Source organism: Peromyscus eremicus, chromosome 7, assembly GCF_949786415.1.
Source record: "Peromyscus eremicus chromosome 7, PerEre_H2_v1, whole genome shotgun sequence".
Taxonomy (NCBI): Eukaryota; Metazoa; Chordata; class Mammalia; order Rodentia; family Cricetidae; genus Peromyscus; species Peromyscus eremicus.
In genome coordinates, this window is record NC_081422.1 from 56,247,756 (window position 1) to 56,259,312 (window position 11,557).

General features: G+C 46.6%; 1 long non-coding RNA gene across 1 annotated transcript; it reads right to left on the reverse strand.

Annotated features, from left to right (window-relative positions):
- Nucleotides 1-758: 758 nt before the first annotated feature.
- Nucleotides 759-10,641, reverse strand: LOC131914348 (uncharacterized). Its single transcript, XR_009380111.1, has 3 exons — nt 8,978-10,641; nt 1,475-1,583; nt 759-1,199 (listed from the first exon to the last, which is right to left on the reverse strand). It is a non-coding gene; the product is annotated as an uncharacterized LOC131914348 (long non-coding RNA).
- Between the last annotated feature and the right edge of the window lie 916 nt (nt 10,642-11,557).

Genomic DNA, 11,557 nt, shown 5'->3' on the forward strand with positions numbered 1-11,557 from the left:
GCAAATGCCTTTAACCTTCTGAGCCATCTGGATGGCTCCAAGGCCACATTTTAAAAGACACTTTCGACCTCACAAGGGATGCTCATACCCATCCACCAGAAAGCAAAGCCCACTTCCTTCCTCACACTGACATGTAACTGTGGATTTCAGGAGACAGCCTTAGAGTCCTTGGAACTAATATTACATGAAGTTGTGAGCTGCCTGGTGTGGCTTCTTTCCAGCCTGCAAATGGGATTTCCAACTTGGGACAAACCTCTGAGAGCTTTTCAGAATCAAAAGTTAGGTGATGTTTCCAGGGTAAACAGAAGTCTGAAGTGTGTGTGTGTGTGTGCATCTTTGTGTGTGTATGTGTCTGTGTATCTGTGTGAATGCATCTGTGTGTCTGTGTGTCTGTGAGTATGTCTGTGTGTGTCTGCGTGTGTATCTATCTGTGTGTCTCTGTGTCGTGTGTGTCTGTGTATGTGTGTCTGTATGTGTGTGTATGTCTGTGTGCCTATGTGTATCTGTCTGTGTGTCTGTGTGTGTGTGTGTGTGTGTCTGTGTGTGTCTGTGTATCTGTCTGTGTGTATGTCTGAGTGTGGTATATGCACATCTGTATGTGTACATAGAAGCCAGAGAAAGATGCCAGGTGTCCTTCTACCACCCTCAACCTTATTCCCATGAGACAGACAGGGTCCCTTGCTGAATCTGGAGCTAGTCTGGCAGCCGGCGAGCCCAGTGGTCTTCCTTTCCACAGCACTGGAATTACAGGCAAATCATAACACGCCCACCTTCTTTATTCACATGGGAACTGGGGACTCAAACCCGGTCCTGATGATTGCACAGCAAGAACTCTAATCCACTGAGCCGTCTTCTCCAGCCTCCAGGGTCCAAGTGTGATTCTATTATAATGTGCCTCCCGATCCCAGCACCCTTGTGAGGCCACACACTCAGAAGACCCAAGGAACTCCCCACACCCACTGGGAGAGATCACACACTCCAGAAGACCCGAGGAAGTCCCCTCGCTCATTGTGAGAGGTCACACACTTAGAAGACCCAAGGAACTCCCCTTGCCCATTGTGAGAGGTCACACACTCCAGAAGACCCGAGGAAGTCCCCTCGCCCATCTGGAGCTGAATTTCTGGCAAGAAGTGTGCAGAGAGTCTGCAGACATGCCCAGCCTCTTGAGAAGACAGTGGCAGCAGCCGAGGGATTTTCCTCTGGGGAGCAAATGACAACACCGAGCCTGTTTGTTTTCTGCACAGGAAGGAGCCAGGAACATCTGCTCCAAGAAGCTACTTGAAAGATAATCAGGCTGCTATGTTGCCAAAACAGCTGTGCGCCAGGCAGAGTGGGGGCTATAGGAGCTGGGAAGTAGGGGTGGGAAGGAGGGAGAAGAAAAGCAGGAGGGGGAGGAGGAGGAGGCTCAACATTGAGCCTGAAGCAGTGCCCAGCCAACCCACAGGCCCCAGAGCCTCCAGGAAGCTCCTCTCACCTGGAGAAGCTCCCAGAAAGATGTTGGATCCAGTCTGTATGTTCTGTAGGCTCAAGTCAAATCCAGCGGCAGAATGGACGATGTTGAATTTTACCTGTGCCCCGGGATGCTGCAATATTAAGGTTAAAGATATACCCCCTTGAGGCTGGAGAGATGGTCCTGTCAATAAAAGGCTTGCACAAGCACTGAGTGCCTAAATTCAGATCCCCAGCACCCATCCCCCCACCCACATAAAAGCCAAGCATATTTCTGTAAGCCCAGCGCTGCGGAGGTAGACAGGTGGATCCCTAGAACTCATTAGCCAGCCTAGCTGAATGGGTGAGCTCCATGTTCAGTGAGAGTAAAGCAAACAATTGGAGAAAGATTGAGGAAGACACTGACATCAGTTTCTGGCCTCTGCTCGCACAGGCCAGTACACACACAGACACAGACACACACATACACACAAAAGTCATCGTACCAAGAAGAGAAAGCTCACACTGAATGAGAGCAGATCATTAAGAGACACCAACACCGACAGAGCTGTGAACGTTATCTGACGAAGAGCACAAAGCAGCCACGAGACAAATGCTTCAGCAGCCACGGGGACATGCTTGGGACAAACGAGAACACAGAAAGTGCCAGCAAAGACTGGAAGATACCAGCAGGAAACAGACAGAAAGTTTAGAACTGAAAAATACAATAACTAAACTAAAAAGGCCCAGTGAGTGGGCTCACGAGCAGAAGGGAAGGGAGGAAAACACCGCTGAAGATAGTCATAGTAATTACACCATCTGAAAATCAAAGAGAAAACAGACTAAAAGAAAAATACAGAGTGCTATAGCAGAGAACTGTGGGATCAAAGCCAAGAGCTGATTTCATGTCCTTGGGGTCACTGAAAAGCTTCTAGCAGAAACACCTGCTGAAAGTTTTCCAAAACTGAATGAATCCTTAAAAAGAGGGAATGGAGAGATGGACGGCCCGGTGGTTAAAAGCACTTGCTGCTCTTCCAGAGGACCTGAGTCTAGTTCCCAGCACCCATGTTGGGTGCCTCACAACCACCTGTGACTCCAGCTACAAGGGAGCTGATGCCCTCTTCTTGCCTCTGAAGGCACCCACACACACTCACACAGACACACATGTGCACATAAATAAAATAGATCATCACCACCATCATCATAACCGATGCTGTGGTAGTTACTGTTCATTATCTCCTTCACAATGCCTAGGAGGAGTTTCCACGATGGATTGTTTAGGTCATGCTGATCTTTGGCATGTTGGTGGAAGATTATCTTGTGTTCATTGATGTGTGAAGGTCTAGCCCCTGTGAACGGCACCCTTCCCTAGGCAGGAAATCCTGGACTGTGTGAGCAGAGAAACTGAGTAAGCATGTGTACATTCACTCTCTGTCTTCTCTTGACTATGGATGCAATGTGACCAGCCACTTCAAGTTCCTCCCACCTTCGCTTCTCCACAGTGGTGGACTGTCATCTGGAATTCTCCCCTAAGCTGCTTCTGTCAGGGTCTCTCATCACAGCAACAGGAAGAAAAGGAAAAACAATGATACATGCTGAGACCTCCAGAAACTAAAGACAAAGGGGAAATCCTGAAGACATCTACAGAAAACTGACAGTTTGTCTATTGAGGGAAACATTATTCTAATGACAGTGAGGTTTTTAGACAAGATGCCACAGAGGTCCGAAGTGGGGTAACATTTCTCAAAGGTGGAAGGAAAGAGTCAGCTCAGAACTCTGTGCCCACTGGACAGCCACACATTCACAGATGAAGGAAAACTAAGAGAATTCGGTTGCAATATACCTAGTCTAAAAGAGTAGCTACAGAAATGTCTCTAAAAAGAAAGAAACTTGGAGACCCAGGAAGAAAAATATGTACTAATCCTAAACATGGGTAAAAACAAGCTTTTCCTCCATTATTGAGTTTTTATCATTTATAGTTGATGGTTGAGGCAAGATTGAGTTATAACATTTTCTAATGCCTAAAGGATGTGGAAGAAATCATTAAGACAAAAATTGGGAGACACAAAAGGAGTGAAGGCTAGCAGGCTTTACTTGGATTGTTAATGCGACAGTAATAGGTTTAGAAAAGTTGTGTGCGCAGAACACCACACCTGGAGCAACCACAGGAAGCTACACAGAGGGATGCAATCAAAAACCTACAGACATGCCGGGCAGTGGTGGCGCACGCCTTTAATCCCAGCACTCAGGAGGCAGAGCCAGGCGAATCTCTGTGAGTTTGAGGCCAGCCTGGGCTACCAAGTGAGTTCCAGGAGAGGCACAAAGCTACACAGAGAAACCCTGTCTTGAAAAACCAAAACAAAACCTACAGACAGGGGCCAGGCTTGCTGTGCAAGCACGAGGACCCGAGTGTGAATCCCCAGCACCCACGTAAAAGCCAGGCACAGCCGTACATGTAAGCCCAGTGTTGTAGGCAGAGACTCAGCTCCCCGAAATACCCAAGATACACAAACATTTTCTTCTAAAGTGTCAGTGACCTGGTTCAGCAGATAAAGGAACTTGATGCCTAACCCTGGCAACCTTAGTTCAATGCCCAGAACACACGTAAAGAAAGGAGAGAATCAACTCCACAGAAGATGCGAAAGAGAGACAGCAACAGTCCAAGATCCAAACACCAGCTCACACGCACATCCTCCACGCCTGACCATTCACCACATTCCGCCAGATAAAGTATCCATCACCTCCCAACAGCATCCGGGGCTAAAGACTAAAACTTCAACATGTGAGCCTGTGGGGGGATTCAAGATCAAAGCCATAACAAAATCGAATAGTACATGTAAAGTGCTGTGTGCTAGAAACTGCTCAGTGCTGACAAAGGAAAGCAAAGGCCTGAATAGATGGAGAAGGTGTACCATGTCTGTGGACAAGGACAACAGTAAAACTGTCAACCTTGCCAAATTGGCTTGCCGTTTGAAGGAGTTCCCATCAAAAATCCCAGCAAGAATCATTTTCAGATACACAAAATATTACTCTGAAAGGGATATGGAAAAGTGGATAAAAGCTAAAATAATTTCAAAAGCAAAAGGAGGAAAGCTCAGCCTAGCAGGTTTTAAGATGTCCGTAGACACTAATCCCGATTGTGTGGTAATGGCCCAGTGAAACACAAAGAAGAGCCCAGATACAGGCGCTATCTGGCTTTTTTAAACATTTATTTGTGTGTGTGAGTCCGCCCATGTGCCACAGCACACAGGACACTTTGGAGAAGTTAGTTCTCTGTTTCTACCCTGTAGTTCCCCGGGACAGAACTCAGGTCATCATGGTTAGCAGCAAGCGCCTGTACCTACTGGACCCTTTTGCTGGCCCATCCACTGACTTTTGATGAAGATATAAGGACAGCTGGATGGAAGAGAGAGAGACTTCCCTATGGATGGCACGACAGCACCCAGATCTCCCCAGCCAGGGAGCACCCCTACTCAAAACTGAGCCTGGGTCTAGTTTCATTGATTACACAAAATATCAATTCAAAATAGAAAATTCAAAAGGCTAACTCTTTTTTAAAAAAATAAATAGGAGAAAATCTTTGGGATCTAAGCCCAGGCAAATACTGCTTAAGCTTGAAATACCAAACATAACACATTAAAGAAATATGGATAAATTGGACTTCATGTTAAACAACAACAACAACAAAATTGATCTATGAAGACTCCGTTAGAAGAATGGACACTATCCTTCCATGGTGAATGCCTGGCAAGCTACAGCATATTGGGACCATGGAGTACTATTCAGCAATAAAAAGGAACAAAAATGGCAATGCTTGAGCAGCGTGTGCCAGGTTCACATAGAAGTGGTACCCAGATCACAGCTTCTATTCACGGGTTCATTTTTCAGCCACTGGCTCAAGCCTGTTTTTCTTCTGAAAGTAGCTTGGACTTCCCTGGCTCCTCGGGGTGATGCCAGTTTTCTCGCTGTACCCTCACTTTGATCCCCAGTTACAGGTCTGGAGAGATGGCTCCATGGTTAAAAGCACTTTCTGCTCCTCCAGAGGACCTGAGTTTGGTTCCCAGAACCCACATCAAGCAGCTCACAGACCTGCCTGTAACTCCAGCTCCAGAGGATCTAATGTCATCTTCTAGCCTCTGCCAACATTAGCACACACTTGCACTCAGACACACACACACACACACACACACACACACACACACACACACAGAGAGAGAGAGAGAGAGAGAGACAGAGACAGAGACAGAGAGAAAGAGAGAGACAGATACATAAATGAAAATAAATTAAATCTTAAAAAAACCTCCTGGGCTGGAGAGATGGCTCAGAGGTTAAGAGCACTGACTGCTCTTCCAGAGGTCCTGAGTTCAATTCCCAGCAACCACATGGTGGCTCACAACCATCTGTAACAAGATCTGATGCCCTCTTCTGGCCTGCAGTCATACATGCAGACAGAACACTGTATACATAGTAAATAAATAAATCTTAAAAAAAAAAAAAAAAAAAAAAAAAACCTCCCCATCTACAATGCTTGTGATTAACATACAGTAGCAACTGAAATAATTCGGACATGGCCCCGCCCCGAATTCTAGAAGTGCATGGTCCCTGACAACTGGTCAGTTTCCAGAGCTCCTGTGCTTTTAGTGGGGCTGCAAGAGCAAAGAGAAATCTGTGAGAATAGGCTAGACTGTGAGCCGGGGTGGGGGTGGTTGCCCCTTTGCAAGATAACAAGATGATCTTGCATTTATGGTTCTTCCACTGCCACCAGGAAGCCCAAAAGGCCAGGGTGGAGTGGTAACCACAGTTTGGGGTTCTCTGCCAGAGCGGTATGGAGTCAAGGTTGCCCACAGGCAGATGGACACAGGGATCTGGGACAGCCACGGGGACGGAATGAATGGATCCTGGCTTGCCCATGAAGCCCCTCTGCAATCTCTAGAGGGGAGAGGAATACCCATCCCCGACTTCATACCCTTATAACAGTGCCTCTTAGCCCACATCTAGTTCAGTCCACTGGGGACCATCCAAAGGCTCCTCAACCCTGTCAGCACAGTGCAGGACTCACCCCCGTCCTCCCACTGCTGCCCTCTGACTGCTGTAAGCCTTGTGTTCCGCTCCCCCCACCCCATTCCTTCTCCCCCCTTAGCCCTTCCCCTCCTTTTTTTATTTTTCCCCAGCACATTTTTTTATTCCCATCATTTTCTCTTCTCTCTTTTCCCATCTCTTTTCTGTTCCATCTCTTTCCACCTCTCTCTTCTCCCTCCCCCTGGCCCACATTCCTTTCCCTGTGCTTCTGCTTCCCTCTCTCCCTCTCTCTCTAGACACTCACACTCCCAAACATGAATTTTTAAGAACCAGGAACTCAGAGACTCACCGAAAGTGCTCTCTGGTAGACTGGCGTCAGCGGGCCTCTTTGGCCGCCCGCAGTGGGTGATGGATTACAGAAATACATTAAGGGGCTGTCCCGCTGACAGCAAGCTAAGGTAATATGTCAAGGTACCAGCCCTGGGATGATAAACATCGCTCATAGATCAGAACACCATCGCTCTGATTACACTCCGGCACCATGTGTCAGGGTGCCGCAGGGGCGTGATGGACGGCAGAGATCTGCCACCATGCTGATGGCCCGTTCCCAGAACAACACTCACATCCAGGCTTTGATTGAGAGGTAGGGCCCAGGTTCCTCCCGAGATGCACATGCAGCAAAAGTGGATTCTTTCCTTGCTGCCATGGGAAGAAGTCAGTCTACACTTGGAGACTAGAGCTTCAAGGTTAAGACATGGGAATCAGGCAGACCTGGCTTCTGAGCCTGGCTCCTTTACTTGAGTAAGCTGTGTGAGTGAATGTGGGGCAAATTCTCCTCCTCCCTATTGTTCTTCATACAAAGTAGGAATGACAGCCTGGCCTCCCAGCCTTAAACTGAGCCCCCGAGGCCAGGGGATGACTCGGTGGTTAAAAGTTCTTGCTGCACAAGCCTGAGGATCTGAGTTTGAATCCGCAGGAGCCACATAAAAGCTGGAGACAGCAGTGCACACATCTGTCATCTCAGTGCTCCCTACTGGAAGATGGGAGGCTCTGGGGCCAGCTAGTCTGATGTCCCCAGCAGTGAAAAGGCTGTCTCACACAGAGTGAAGACTTACACATGAACGTCATCTCTGACCTCCACATGTGCACTGTGGTATCTGTGCACCTGCTCTCACATGCAAGAAAATGAATACACACACACACACACACACACACACACACACACACACACAACACACATACAAAAAAACAATAAATAATATAAAGTGAGCCTCAAATCACATGCTGTGTGTGGGTGAGGCAAGTGGCAAGACCAGGCTTGCACTGTTAGGGCCCAAGGTGGTTTGAAAGAAAATGGCCCACAAAGGGAGTGGCACTATTAGGAGGTGTGGCTTTGTGTGAGTGGTTGTGGCCTTGTTGGAGGAAGTGTGTCACTGTGGAGGCTCATATATGCTCAAACCACACCCAGTGTCCCAGACCACTTCCTGTTGCCCACATAAGCTCTCAGCTACTTCTCTAGCACCATGTCTGCCTATGCGCCACCATGTCGCACCATAGTGGTAATGGACTAAACCTCTGAAAGTATAAGCCACCCCCATTAAATGTTTTTCCTTTCCCCTGCCTCCTCCCATCATATTTACCTTTAGTTCTCTCCTTCCCTCTGGGATGGCTCTAAGATGACTGAAGGAGAGCCTGAGAACACCATCTCAAGCTGGCCACCCCAGCCTGTCTTGTAGGCAGTCCGCCCATCCGTCTATCACAAGACTTATCCTTCCTTCATTCAACAGACCCGCAACACCCACTAGAGGTCAGCCCCTGCCTTGGATGCTGGCCATCTGAAGTTGACAGATGGACGGACGGATTCACCTGCTGTGTTTACTCCATCTTTCCATCTATCCGTGTGCAGGAATCTTGCTGGAGGGCCCTCCCTGTGAACCCAATCCTGGTTGAAACTGCCTATGACATGACTGAGAATCTTAAATATGAGGTTAAAACTGAATCAGGTTAGGAAATTCTTAAAGGGCCCATCGTCATCATCACTAGCATCATCAGTATTAACAACTGGACAACTGAGGGGCTTGGGATATGGCTCAGTAGATTGAGTGCTTGACTAGCATGCATGGAGCTCTAGGTTCAAGCCCCTGTGCTTCATAAATCAGGTGTGGTGGCACATACTTAGGCTACATGAGACATTTCTAAAAAAACACTTGAAAACTGAAAAGTCAAATTCCTATTTTACTTTGTATGTCTTTGACTAATAGTAAAATAGTTTCTCAGGTTGACCATTTGTGTGTTTCACTTCATTAATGTTCTTTGCTAGCGTTTCTGCTGGGTTGTCAGCTGTTTGTAATATTTTCCTTTTTGTAATATTTGTAATGTGTAATCTTAACATATTAAGACTGGTAACTTTGGCTCTATCCATGGGCAAATTTTTGTGGCTCCTTTCTTAGAAATGTGTGTTCTGAGGTTTTGTCCTGTTGACAATTTCCCATCTGACTCCTTGACTTGCCCTTTAACAGGTCATACTCACTCTAAGATCACTTCGCCGCCTGCTGTTTTTAGCTATTGCTAATGGATTCCTTGTGCTTGATGCTGAAGTCTGTCTGGAATTAGAGACAAGGATCTGTGCCAATAATCTCACAAGTAGTCAAAATCTCAGCACCGTTTAATCCAGCCCTTCCTCTTGATGTGAAATCTTCCTCTTTATCTGTGTTAGGTTCTCAGCCTGAGGAAGACTAGGCTTTTAAACCCAGTGATATCTCATCAACTCCTAATGCTTCTTGCATCTTGAGCTCCAACCATGAGTTTTGTAGCTGTAAAATACACTGTAATGTCTGTTAGAGGAACCCCTATCTCCATGCTCTTTCAGAAATCTCTTGACTATTTTTAGCCTGTTTCTCTTGCAGATACACATTAGAGAGTTGTTTGTTGAGTGACCAAAAGTTTCCATTGATATTTAATTTGATTCCTTTTCTAGATCTCCATATTAATTCAGAGTCCTTTCCCCCCAGCTAAGAGCATGTTGTGCCTCTGCATGTATTCAAACCGTTTTTTATACAAAATGATGCAGTTTTGTGGTTTTCTTCGTGAAAGTCCCATACAGTCCTCATGAGAGACAAGAGTCCCCTGGGGGTGGGTCCCAGTTTTCCTTGCTTTTATCTCCAGTCTGATTGGTGTGGGTATGTAGGAAAATTCTCAGTTTTTACACACTAACTTCGTAAGGGGGGATATTTGCTAATGTCCCTAATGATTAGTCATAAGGTGCTGGGGACATAGTTTGAATGGTAAAGTGTTTGCCTAGCACATACTAAGCTCTGGGCTCAATCTCCCCCATAAAACTAGGCATGGCAGTGTATGTTACCCCAGCAGTAACAGAATGTCAGGGTTAGCCTGGGCTACCACAAGACCCTGGAAAGAAGAAGAGAGGAGAGGGAAGGAAAGAAAAAAGAAAGTAAACAGGTAAGAAGAAGAAGAGAAAAAGAATGAGAGAAGGAGGAGGAAGAGGAGAAAAGAGATTATTAATAACAAAATCAGCCAAGAGAAAGCCAGGCTATGGTCTCATGAACCTGGTCCTTCCTCACTGCAGGAGTCACAGGGGTGCCCGACGCAGAGCAGTTAGTCCTCAGGGTACATGTGAGAGACCAGACATCAGCGATGCAGAACCATAGCAACAGAGCAGACACGTGCAGCGGAGCCCCTGCGAGCACGTGACTTTGTGAAGAGGAAACCGTCCAGGCAGAAATTCTTGGCCGCTTCATGTGTGGGAGGGTTGAGTGGATGCTCTGGCCATGACAAGCTATCTTAAGACCATCCACATCGAGGATTCTGGAGTCACACATCCCTCTCAGCACCGCTCTGTGGTGAAGCTGAGCCATACGGGGCCCCAAGCATTGGCTGCCATACAATATCTGTCACACATTCCAATTCTTATTTTCCAGCTATGTGTTCTAGATAGGATCTAAAGCCACTGACGCTTCTTTTTCTTTTCAATAGCCAAGGTGCCTTTCGTCAACTCTCACTTTATGAAAGTTTAAATTGGCCAGAAGTTCCAAAAATGTTTTAAAATATATTGTTGATAGAGATATCTTGTCTTATTCCTATTTCAAGATAATGGTGATTTTTTTTAAAATCAATTTCCTTATCTCAAGTTTTTTGAGAGATTGGGGTTGGAGGGAAGGGAAGAAAGGAGGGAGGGAGGGAGGAGGGAGGGAGGGAGGGAGGGAGGAGGAAAATGGAGGAAGAGTTGCTTTTCTCAGAATCAGGTCTTCAGGTCACTTCAAGGGGAAGGTAGAGATGTTTCCATGACAACAGTTATTCTCACTACCCAGGATTCCACGACGGATTCTGACCCATGTAGCAACAGTGTTGTGGTAACACTTGGCTGACTGGGGGTGTCAGGGCTTAAGAGGCCCCCAGCAGCTGCTGTGTGGACCCCTGGAGAAGCCAGAACAGACAACATTCTTCTAAGGAAGCAGGAGGCTGATGCTCTATGCTGTGATCACTCCCAGATTTTTATTCCAAGTTTTGGTGGTGTGCTCTTGTTATTGTTGTTGCTTTGTTTGGAGGTTGTTGTTTGGTTTTTTATTTTATGTGTACAAATACTTTGCCTGCTTGTATGTCTGTGCACCACATGCGTGCAGCACCTGAGGAGACCAGAAAGTGTTGGGAGTCAGACACAGTCCTCCGGGAGAGCACCCTTAAATGATGAACCGTCTCTCCAGTTTCTTGGTTTTGTTTCTAAAACAAGGTCTCAATAAACAGGCCAGGCTGACTTCAAATTCACTACACAGTCAAGATGACCTGGGATTCCTGATCCTCCTCCATCAACTTCTCAAGTACTAGAATTATAGGCACGCATCATCATGCCCAGCTCTCCCAAGTACTTTTTAAAAGAAATAGCCAAAGTCCTATGGAGGATTAAGAAGGCATCCCTGTCATAGGAGGGTGGTGATGGTGCCTCATCATTTACTACAGACTTACAAAGAAGGAGAATGGAGAATCCTAAGCCTTCTCAAACAAGAAAGGATCAATCTAAGATCCTGTCTAAGAGCTGAAAAGATGGGAGTGTAGCTCAGTTGATAGAAGGCTTTTCTGGTGTCTCAGTTACTAA